Here is a 12046-nt window from a genome sequence, read left to right as displayed (position 1 = left end):
CAGCGGATGGAAGACCTCTAGTCTCTCTCTCTCTCTCTCTGCCTCTGCCTTTCTGTAACTCTGCCTTCCAAATAAATAAATAAATCTTAAAAAGGCAGGAATACCAAGAGGCAATGAGGGATGACCCAGAGGACGCCATCACAGCAAGGGAGATAGAGGTTTACCGTCACCTTGACCAAGAGCTCAGGCCAGGTCCAGCCAGTTATTTAGGTGCCCATCATACAGTCTGTGTCAGTGGGGAGTCCACTCTCGTTTTGATGTCACATCATTTACCAAAGTACAAGAAACACACTGGAAGCACTTGCCACTGTGTATTAAGAATGATCTTTACGCAAAACGTAGCACCTGAAAACTTACGGCCAGCTCATTTTTGTCGAAAACTAGTATCTACTTCCGACAATTTCTTCAAGAACAGCTCATCCCACACAGGTTTTCAAAAAAGGACCCCTCAATTAAACTGAGTCTTTCATTCCATTTCTCTCTGTGCTGCAGTATGAAACATACAACAGAGGAGACATACAGTAATGTGCAATAAATAACTCCAGTAGTATTGCAGATGCATTACTGAACTGCATCTGAACCCAAATCTACATTTTAATTTTTTTGAAGGGTAAATCTGTACAATTTGCCTTCAGCTGGAATGGAAGAGGGACCAGGGACAATCTGGTGATTTCTTTACTCCCCAAATCCTAAAATCACCATACTAGCCCAACATTTGGTGGAAAATGTGTTTGGGAAGCGACATTTGGTGTGACCAGCAGGTCTGCAACGCTTAGCCACAACCTGTCACGCCGAGTTCCTAACCGCTCTGCGAGGCGAGTCCAGTGCAGCCAAGGCGCCCTGCTCTCTGCCTCCAAGGATTGCTGTTTCTACTCTCCTGTCCAACAACCAGGCGACTTGGGCAGGCGCTTCCGGCCACCACAGCTGGGAAGTAGTGGCACCGCACTGCCACCAGAGGGAGTGAAGAGCCGCAGAAACCTCTCACTCCGTGTTTCGAAGGTTAGGCAGGACCACCTGGGGAAAGAGAACTTTGTGTCCATTGCCCACCTGTTCTCTTTCTAATTTTCCAGCTTGCTTCCCGCCAGCGGCAGGGCCAGTGTCTGCAGACCGCACTGTAAAGCTGGGGCAGAGGCCGGGGGAGCAGCGGACTTCAGTGCCACTGTCCGGCTGCCACCCCCAAGGAGCACTCCTCACACTGCTCAACCGGGTTCACTCCTGGGTTTGCTTCCAGAGCTAGAAATTCTGGGTGATGGGAAAACGTTCTCGAAATATTCAGCGAATCAAGAATTGACTGACTTATTTGTAAAAAAATGTATTGACTTATAATGCAGAATGACAGAGAAACAGAGAGAGAAAGAGAGAGATTTTCCATCTGTTTACTCTCCAAATGGCTGCAAAAGCCCAGGTCAGACAGAAGCCAGGAACCTGGAGCTCCATTTGGGTCTACTATGTGGGTGCAGGGGCCCAAGCACTCAGACCATCCTCTGCTGCTTTCCCAGGCGCATTGGCGGGAAGCTGGATTGGAAGTGGAGCAGCAAGGGCATGAACCTGCACTCATATGGGACACCCGTGTCTGCAGGGGAGGCCTAAGCCGCTGAGCCAGGGCACCCTTGAATGGATTTATTATGACACTAAAGCAACAAGGTGATATAGAGACCAACAAGAAACTTTCAGAAGCCCACAGTAAGCACTGAATCAGTAGCGGTCAGGTCCAGCTTTGTTGGAATGAAATCCCCAGTCCTAATCCCCATGATTCTGAGTCCTCTGCACCTGGGGCAGCAGTAGCACGGGACCCCTAAAAGGTGGCACGCCGCACCTGATCGCCACGCACGGTGTCTGCAGTGTGCTTCCCTCGTTGTTAGTGCAGCCTGGAAAATGATGACCGCAGCTGGCTGAGACCCTCCTCTCAGCAGTTAGTCAAATGCTGCAGGCAGAGCCCCAGGGAGGAGTCAGCACAGCAAGAAGTCAGCTCTGACAGTGGTAACAGAAATGCAAATCCAGCTGGCGCCAGTGCACACGCACATTCAACGGAACAGCTTTGCAAACTACGACAGCAAGGAAAAAAATAACTGAAAATAAGTTACCAGACGTCTACCGCAAGATTTCATTCTTTTCTTACGTTTCTATTTCTACTTCTCCAAATAGGGCAACATTTCCCGCACAGTGGCAACGTGAACTGTCACAGACTGCTGGAGACAATGCATCTCGTGGTCAAGGTGGGGGAGGGCAGAGGAAAGCCACGGCGCCTTAGCGGAGCAGGGCAGGAGAAAGCACACTGGCCACATCTCCCCGTGAGAAGGCACCTGCAGGTGGCAGGAGGAGAAGACAGCCAAGGCCCTGTGCTGCTGAGACCACCAGGGTTCAGGGAGCTCCCTGCGCCCGGAATCCTCCTGCGGATCTCAGCTCCCGAACGCCCTGGGACGCACACCTCTCCTCCTAGCAATCCAACGCTTACTATGCAGGGATGCCTGCTTCCAACTCACCAGCTGCTCGCCCTGCCATCTCATCAGTGCTGTTTCCCAGCTTTGAACCTGGTCGAGTCAGCGCCGCTTGAACACGTGGGCCTGAAGCTCAGCGACTTCCGCCTGGCCCAGGAGTCACCGCGCCAAGGTCCCTCTCAGAAGACACTGGCGTCCTGGAGGCTGGGTACTATCCGTCTTTGAATGAATCACTGTAGGCTGCCGAAATAGCTCAGTTGGGAGAGCGTTAGACTGAATGAATCACTATAGGCAGGGGATTGAGGCTTCGATTGATGCCACCCTCAGGCTGTAGTCAGCTCCATTGGAGCCACCTGCATCCAGAGTGAGCAGATACAGATTCCCAGGGAATACTGAGGGCCACTATGCATAGACCAAGTGGAGCCCGAGGCAGCACAGACTCACCACACACCTCAACCAGCACCGGCCCTTGCCTCTCCATCGTCACCTAGCACAGCCATTGGGAACCTTGAGCGTTAGGACAGAACACACACAGAGGCCCTGCTGTCGTGCAGTGTGCTGGTCCCGATGATGGGCACTCCCAGGCTGGGGATTGCTCTGTGGGGAGAAACATAAGTAGCTGATTGCCGAGGGCTGTTTCAGTCTCTGCCAAATCACTCATTAATTTCTGTGGTCACCAGATCACACATACACAACTCAAGGAGGCAAGCAATGTCCATGACTACCTCTGACAGCAACACAGGTCTCAGAGGGTGCCTGACAAGGGGACAGGGAACCTAGCAAGGACGCTAGGTGGTAGAAGGTGTTAATTACCACTTTTTTTTTTTTTTTTTTTTTGGACAGGCAGAGTGAACAGTGAGAGAGAGACAGAGAGAAAGGTCTTCCCTTTGCCGTTGGTTCACCCTCCAATGGCCGTTGCGGCTGGCACCGCGCTGATCCGATGGCAGGAGCCAGGTACTTCTCCTGGTCTCCCATGGGGTGCAGGGCCCAAGCACTTGGGCCATCCTCCACTGCCCTCCCTGGCCACAGCAGAGAGCTGGCCTGGAAGAGGGCCAACCGGGACAGAATCCGGCGCACCGACTGGGACTAGAACCCAGTGTGCCGGCGCCGCAAGGCAGAGGATTAGCCTAGTGAGCCGCAGCGCCGGCCACCACTTTGTTAATCCATTGTAGAACAAGGCCTGTTTTCCATACAAAATGTCATTTGTTTCAAGTGAACACTTGCATTCCCCTCCCCTTTGTGCAAAGCAATAAACTGAATAAAGTAATCCCCCGTGATTCCCACCTGGTTCTCCTGTTAAACACATGATCCAGTCAAATCATAACGAGCGGTTCATTAGGAAGAAATGCTTGTCCTTCCGCAATGAGAAATCCTGAAGTTGACAGAGCAGTAAGAAGACACAGTGAGACCTTCACAACTTCCCAGGAAAGACAACCTTCTTCCTCAAAGTGACTCAGTTCTGCTCCTGTCTAACTCACCACTGGAAAGTCCCACAGCCAGCCTCTGTGGGATCCTAGGAGGACTCCCGCCTGGGAACCGGGTCTCCTGATGAGCTGGAACCGACAGCGGACAAAGGTGGGCACAGGAGCCTGAGTGCACGGGCCAAGGACTCAAGTCCCGCTGGCATAGAAGGTGCTGCAAGCCAGCGGTCAGCGGGGACAGGGGAAGAAAGAGCAGGCTGTGGGTTTCGGCAGCTCGGGCTATAATCCCAGCCCTGATCATCAGCTGGCTGCCCTCTCTTGTTAAGCTGAGTGTTTTCATCTGTAAAATGATGATTAAAAGCTCCTACCTTCTAGAACTGTGTTAGAAACAGGACCATCCACGTCTGGATTGGGCTTTTTGACTTGTGTTGTGCTTTTGTTGCTGTCGTCGTTGCTTTTTTAAGTGCCCAGGAGGTAAAGTTTGGTGTGAACTTGCTTCTGCCAGGAGAAAGGCTGGCATTGACAACATATTGTTACCTACCTGAAACTGTGGACCAGCTTCCTGGAGAAATCCAGGAAATGCACCAGAAGCAGGTGCCACATCAAGTTATTTACTTGCAGCAAATAAGGAGGCGAGGGGGAGCAATTTCCAAAGCTGTGACTCCACTAGCCATCTTATTTTAGGGGGAAATGGATCTGTGAGAGGAGAGGGCCTTGTCATCACATGTAAGCGTGGCTATAAGTGCAGAAACATGTGTCAGCATGGGTGTGTGTTAGGGTGACAAGGCTTAAGCTCTCCTGGGGTGGAGAGCTTAGTGTTAGGATGCTGCAGAGTGACCTCTGGGTACTCTCCAACCCGTATGTGCAGGCAGAGCTCTCGCACTAGGGATGGACTGGTCCAGGGCGGCTGGCGATTACATCTCTCCCCGGAATGTGACTGGAAACCTGAAAGACAACTTCGGAGAACATCAAGTACTTTTAGGGTCTTGACATAGAAATGAGTCATAGTAAAGACTTCAGAGGAGCCTTTGGGGCACAGATGGTGATGCCACAGCCTTCAAGGGAGCCAGGGGCATGCTGTTGGATAACTCGGGCTGCACTGGAATGAGGAAAACAACTAGCATTTCGGTCTCCTTTGCCTGCCAGCACGGAGCAGCCAGCGAGCAAATTCAACATCCTCATCGTAGAGCATTTGTGCTTCTGATTTAGATGATTTTGTTTTTCTAAATCTGGCTCATGGACGCAATAACAACGATCTTCACATAACCCAGAAAGGAAAAATCCAGAGCATTGTTAACAGGGACAGCTCCTACTTATGGAGGCTGCACTGGGCACCTGTTCTGCCTGCTTTATTCAAATCATCTGTGTTAACAGTTCTCTGTGCTCATTTTACAGACGGGGAAATGGAGGCTCAAGGACACAGGGTCACCTTCCTAAGCTTCAACCACAAAGCTTGTTTCCTTAAACTTGGCAGCCTCCAAAATATTTTTTCCATTTTTTTATTTAACTTCAAAGGCGGAGAGAATCTTCCATCTGCTGGTTCACTGCCGAAATGCCCCCAACAGAGCAGGGCTGGGTGAGGCTCAGGCTCAGGCCAGAGCCAGGTGCTCAGTTTGTTTCTCCCACGTGGGTGGCAGGGCCCCAGGCTCGGAAGCCCTCACCTGCCGCCTTCCAGAGTGCACATTAGCAGGAGGCTGGAATTAGGAGCGGAGCCGGAGAGCAAGCCCGGGCATTGGGACGGGATGGGATGTGGACGTGCCAAGTGGTGCCGACACTGCTCTGCCAAATGCCCACCCCCAAAATACTTGAAACAAATTATCACTAACATCTAAAACTTTTTAAAAAACTTTCTATTTGAATCAGTGCATTCTCGTGATACTTGAGGACAGATTACCTGTGAGTTCAGGCTGATGTATCTCTGACCGTTCCAGGTTCTCGCTGGTCTGTTTCCAGGCGATGCTCAGGGACTAGAGGTCTCTTGGGATCTCTCTCCTTTCTCTGCAAAAGCCAGAACTTTCGGCAAGGAAGGCAAGACCCACCCAACAAGCATCTGTGTCCATCAGAACGCTTTCTATTACAAGTTAAGAAGCCTTCAGACTGGCTTTACCAAAAACCCAAAAAGTGTTAGCCTTGGAAACCGAAGCAGCCCAGGGGAAGCCTGTGGCGTCAGCAATGGCTGGCTCCCTCTCTCCCTGACACCTCTGCATCTCGTGGCTCTGCTTTCCAGATCTGGTCCTTCCTCAGGCTGGCGCCCTCTCCTCTTGGATGCACACTGGCTGCCAGAAACGCCAGGAGCAGAGCCCCCCGTTTCCAGTGCCAACGTCAGGATGATCGACAGCTGACCCTGACTGCCTGGCTGCCTCACGTGTTCATCTGTGATTCAATCACTGTGGCCAAAGGGAGGAAATGGGAAATGCGCTGATCGGCCAGACTAGGTCATGGGACCCACTGTTGTCAGAGGTGACGTCAGCACATGACTAGAGAGTTGGGGACAGAGGGTACCCCTTAAGAGAAACTTGGATATTGTCAACAGCAGAATGAGGAGTGGATGCTTAGCAGCGGGACTCAGCCCAATAGATTCCTTTTTTTTTTTTTGACAGGCAGAGTGGACAGTGAGAGAGAGAGAAAGGTCTTCCCTTTGCCGTTGGTTCACCCTCCAATGGCCGCCGTGGCCGGTACACTGCGGCCGGTGCACTGCGCTGATCCGATGGCAGGAGCCAGGTACTTCTCCTGGTCTCCCATGGGGTGCAGGGCCCAAGCACTTGGGCCATCCTCCACTGCCCTCCCTGGCCTCAGCAGAGAGCTGGCCTGGAAGAGGGGCAACTGGGACAGAATCCAGCGCCCCAACCAGGACTAGAACCCGGTGTGCTGGCGCCGCAAAGCGGAGGTTTAGCCTAGTAAGCCGTGGCGCCGGCTTTCAATAGATTCCTAAGTAGACCCCAGGCGTATGGAGTGACAAGACGTAATATTAGAAATCAAGACGGTCCCTAAAATCCAGGCCAGATTCTAGCCCTACATTCCAGCCAAGTATGGATTTAATCAGTTAACACAAAGCAGCTCTTACTCAGTATGCCAGGGCCCATACCTGTGCCTCCAGAGTAATGGAACCAGTGTCAATCATCCATCTTTCCCTGCACCCACTTGATCGTGACCTTGCATATTCCAAGATTTGGAACAGAGGAGCCATCAAAGACACTAAAGGCGGCAGAGGCAAGCAGACTCAAGTTTCCAGCATACTCTAAAGAGCGAGCGGAGGATAAAGGCTCTCCTCACATGGTGCCCATATGGTTTACACACTGCATCCCTGGAATTTATGTGAAATCTGCAGCCAGGGGCACGGGTGATGTGGAAGGAACCAACCAATCGCCTTTCTGAGACTGGAACCCGCTGAGGATATGACCTCCACCAGGTGCTGAGGAATGAGAGAGGTCATTGTCAGAGGGAGCCAGCAGCACGGCTCAAGGCAGAATCTGGTTTTGGTTGGGTGAAACTGTGAGCACAGCTCTTGTACTGTTAGTTGAATGTGCTATTATAGTCCAAAAGTGACGAGGAAGAGATGCAAAACGATGGCTAGGGAATGTTTTCGAAGTGCAGATCAACAGTCCACTCTCAATCAGAATCTCCTGCACATGTCCATGGGTTAAGCAAGTCTCCTAAACAAATTCTCTTGGCATTCAACTCTTTATTCAGAAAACAGCCTGGATGACGGCTAAAGTGCATTTCAAATCCAAAACATAACAACTAGAATTTTCTTAGGAAAGGCAGCTGTTAACCACAGTGTCATCTCGGCCCAGAAACCTGACTTCAGCCCACACTCACCTCCGCCCACATTAGCACCACGTGGCCGTCCATGTTCTCTGGGTGACGACAGTGATGACGGTGGTGGTGGCAGTGGCTACAGACACTGAACCCTTCCTGCACCTGACGTACTTCTTCACGCAAGTGCTTCGTGTGGCTTATGTTTAAGACCCCAATTATATCTACTTAACAGAGGAAAATAATAAGGGATAGAGGAAATATGCAATCTGCACAAGGCCACAGCCACCAAGTGGCTCCCTCATGCCCATGCTTATCAGCCGTGGGGTCTGTGGACATGACAGGAAGCAGCTCCATTTTCTCACCGTCAGCAATAAGCCAGCTGTCCATCGAAGCATCGTCAGCATTCTCATGTGGCTATGCACGAGCAAGCCACATGCAGGTCAAGACAGAACTAGGTAAAGACAGGACTAGGGTGATGGAAATAACCATGTGACAGTAACTTCCTTAGATCCCCACAGAGCATTTGTGAACAGGTGGAGCGAGAGAACGGCAAAGATTCACTTCTGCTGCCCACTGATGCTGGGAGTGCAAGGGTGCATGCATCCTGTGCCAGGCTCTGGCTCTGCCACTTAGCCAGTTTTTTGGGTCATTTTTTGGGTAATTCCTGGGACATTCATTATCTTCTCAGGGTAAGCGTCACTTCTGTAGACGGGAACGGCATCCTGCAGCTTGCATTGAGGGAGAGCGATACAAAACATCCACCATTGCACGTTAGCGTGGGCAAGTGCTGCCCAATGATAGCAGCACACTGACGTGTGTCAGAATCCCAGGATGACTGCACCACGGCACAATCAACAGGAGACAACAGGAAACGTGCAGTTCAGAGATACCCACTTTATCTCTGCAAGAACTAATCTCGACTACCCCAAATGTGCCACTTCCTCTTTTCTGGAACAGAATAATTTTATCACCTATGAGAACTCACAACTCACGAAGTTGCTGTTGATCCCCTCTCACTTGCAGAGATGTTTTCAGATCTCAACCAGCAGCAGCCCTGCCACCAGTGAGCACAGGTGAGCTGGGACAGGTCAGGTGATTTACTGATGCCCTCACCCACATGATCTCAAAACTGTGTCTTCTTTTTTTCACTCCTCAAATGCCCACTACAGCCAGGGCTTGGTCAGGTCAAAGCTGCGGGCCAGGAACTCAATCCACATCTAGGTGAGTGGCAGTGACCCACCGAGGATACACATTAGCAGAAAGCTAGAGTCAGGAGCCAGGGCTGGGACTCTAACCCAAGTACTCTAATGCCTGACGTCATTGTCTTAACTGCTGGCTCCGGAAATGCCTCTTCTCCATTTATCAAGAAGCTGATGTGGAATGGGTCATCACATCTCAGGGAAGTATTCTTGACAGCATCAGCTTCCCCAGCACCACAGCTCTCTCTAAAAACAGCCCGCACTCCCTCGAAAAGATTGACCAGGGAGAAGGTGGGAAGGCTCGTGTCCTAGCCACCAGCTGATGGCAACCAGTGCCCATCTGAACCTGCTCAAGCAAGGGCATGGGAGAGAACAAGAAGGTTGCTGTGCTAGGTCATCCAGTTTTGGGTTGGCTCATTATGCAGCAACAGACGACTAAAACCAGACAGAACAATCAGATAATTTAAGAGGTTCAACATTTAATCGGTTAAGAGACCACACATCAGGAATTGCCAGAAATCATTACTTTCAACAACTCCATCCAAAATGATTTTTCTAAGTTGAAAGCAAAAGCCAATTTTCAAACGAGATTGGAATCTACCAAAATGTTCTGTTGCTTGGTGTATTTTAGACTTAGCCTGATTTCCGTTTAATGGGAAATGGTGAAGCCCACCAGTAAACAACGCCTCACATGGGATCAGCCTTCAGGTTTCAAAGCCCTCCGTGTTTTCTTTCATTATATCCTTAAAATAAAACTGCGAGGTGGTTGTTTTCTTGCAAATTTCAGAGACAAGGTGAGAGAGGCCCCTGGCGGGCGAGGACACTCCAGTTACCTGATGGCTCCAGCACACGCCTGTGCCCTCCTGGGTTCACCAGGTCTCTCGATGGTGAGTGTGGCAGGAAGTTGCCAACCTCCTGACACACAGCTGAATGATTTGTGATGCCCATGGATGCTCCCTAGGGAGCATCTCAGCTGAACATGCCAGTCCTTGCTTGCGAGAACACCAAGCCCACCAAGCAAGAACGCTGGCACTTTTATCAAATACCAGTAAGTGCTCCTCTGGGACATTAACTGTCTCATACAATTTCATAATAAGCTGAGCCAGTATTTATCCTTTGGTGAAAACAAGAGGTCTTAGGAAGAGCAGCCGAAGATGCTGACCAATCATTTGGCAGGAGTTAGCAGCAGCTCCCACTGAGCTCATAAAAGCCCATTTCTAGGAAAATGGAACTGGGGCTTCTTAGAACACATCACTCATCTCAGAGAATGGTGACAGTATAGATATTTATACTCCCGAGTTTTCACTTCCAGGCTTTGTGTACCTACCTTACATCAGGCAATCTTAACTGACTTAATTAATCTGTTAGCTTCTAAATGGAAAAGCCAGAAGAGCCTACTGTCTGACATCACTCTAAGAATCAAAACACATTTTTTAAAAGTCAAATCTCCCTTGTGCTAAGAACAAACCCCAAGGGCCTGATCAACCGCTTTATTTCCCTGAGACAGAAAGGCAGTTCTGCAGCTGTTACTCAGGAAGCCAGAGGGCCTCAGCCACCCATGAAGGGAGATAAAGGGGCCGTATGCACGGGCTGGTTCATCTTAGATCTCATGGAAGTCGGGCAGACACAGAGCACAATTCTCTACACTCAGGGAACCTTTTCCAAAGCACAGATGTTTTCCTAACTGTGAACGCTGGCTGACTTGTCCACGCCCGTTTTCAGCGCTCAGCACAGCCCGAGCTTGGAGCGGCTTGAACCCCGTAACTTGGGGCTGGTGCTCACTGCTACGGGGAAAACAGATCTTCAGCTGGACAGAAATGATTCAGTACTACGCAAAAATGTTTCCGTTTTGGCAATGTTCCCGAGATAAAGATGTCTTTCTGGCTCTGAGCATTCCTAACTGTCCCCGAGACCCTTTTGTAAAAAACATATTTTGAACTCTTTGTGATGATGGTGATATGTGACAGTAAACCCCTAGGGATTTTCCGGTTGTTCTCATTCCTCAAACAGAAAGCTGACTCACTTTTCGGGTTAAGGCCTCAGTGTTTTCACTAGGGGGTTTCTATTAAATCTCCACTGGAATCACACAAAATCAAATTTCAGATCTAAGATAAGGCTTTTTCTGTCATAAACAGACCTGAGGAATGAAAGCTGTCGTGGACTTCACAAATCACTTGGAAGTTTTATGGCCAGGAATGCAATATATTGAACTTCAGCTAATTTAGTGAAGTTCAGTTCATTTAGTGTGGAAATGCAAGATTGACTAAGATTTTTAAAACATTCCATTCCTATTAAAATGCTAATTTCAGTTCATTTTCTGATATTTTAATTTCCCAGCAATTGAATAGCACTTAATTTTTTAAAAACGATACATATTTCAGCAAATGAAATCAACACATCCAACTTTCATTTACTGTCAGGGTTGGAATGTTGAATTCTACCTTAACCGACATTCTCTCATTAAGTAGCCCAAGGAGCCATCAAAACTGTCAGTAAAAACCCAGCTGATGAAAGGAACAAGGGACCGTTTTGAGCCTCTGGGAGGGAGTGGGAATCCATCAGAAAGGTTAAGCTTCGTATATTTTTTTAAAGTGTATTTGTATGAATAGAGAAAAAGAAGTTTCCCAATAATCATGAATGAGATACTGTTATATAAGACAAAAAAGAGCACTATTTCTGTACCATTAATGTTTCTAACACATGCTTTTCTTTTAAACCAAACATTCATGGTGTCTGCAAGGTCCAATAATCAGAAAAACACAAAAGTATTTCTAACTTCCTTGCTCCAGTGTTTTCGGTCTCCAAGCCTGTACAACAATGCTGACGCAGTGAACTGACACCACAGCTACCCAGGAGTGCATGGCGAGCTTCACCACGCTGAGTGGGTGCCCGCCAGGCTGCACCCATGTGTCAGTGTCCACTGCGAGCATCCTGAATTGAGGCTCCCTAAGGGATAGAAATCAGCCGGCGCCGTGGCTCACTAGGCTAATCCTCCGCCTTGCGGCGCCAGCACACCGGGTTCTAGTCCCAGTCGGGGCACCGGATTCTGTCCCGGTTGCCCCTCTTCCAGGCCAGCTCTCTGCTGTGGCCAGGGAGTGCAGTGGAGGATGGCCCAAGTACTTGGGCCCTGCACCCCATGGGAGACCAGGAGAAGCACCTGGCTCCTGCCATTGGATCAGTGCGGTGCGCCAGCCGCAGCGCGCCGGCCGCGGCGGCCATTGGAGGGTGA

At 49.9% G+C, this 12046-nt stretch overlaps 1 long non-coding RNA gene across 2 annotated transcripts; it reads right to left on the bottom strand.

Annotated features, from left to right (window-relative positions):
* Positions 1–1326: 1326 nt before the first annotated feature.
* Positions 1327–3969, bottom strand: LOC149126008 (uncharacterized). Of its 2 annotated transcripts, none has more exons than XR_016235187.1 (4): positions 3917–3969; positions 3723–3810; positions 2484–3035; positions 1327–2303 (listed from the first exon to the last, which is right to left on the bottom strand). It is a non-coding gene; the product is annotated as an uncharacterized LOC149126008 (long non-coding RNA). The 2 variants fall into 2 exon arrangements; XR_016235186.1 differs by having other exon boundaries at positions 1327–2045.
* Positions 3970–12046: the final 8077 nt, after the last annotated feature.

Source organism: Oryctolagus cuniculus, chromosome 6, assembly GCF_051225735.1.
Source record: "Oryctolagus cuniculus isolate XC-2025 breed Fujian yellow rabbit chromosome 6, ASM5122573v1, whole genome shotgun sequence".
NCBI classification, from domain to species: domain Eukaryota; kingdom Metazoa; phylum Chordata; class Mammalia; order Lagomorpha; family Leporidae; genus Oryctolagus; species Oryctolagus cuniculus.
Note: the sequence above shows the minus strand (reverse complement) of the source record. Positions and strands in the feature narration are given on the sequence as shown.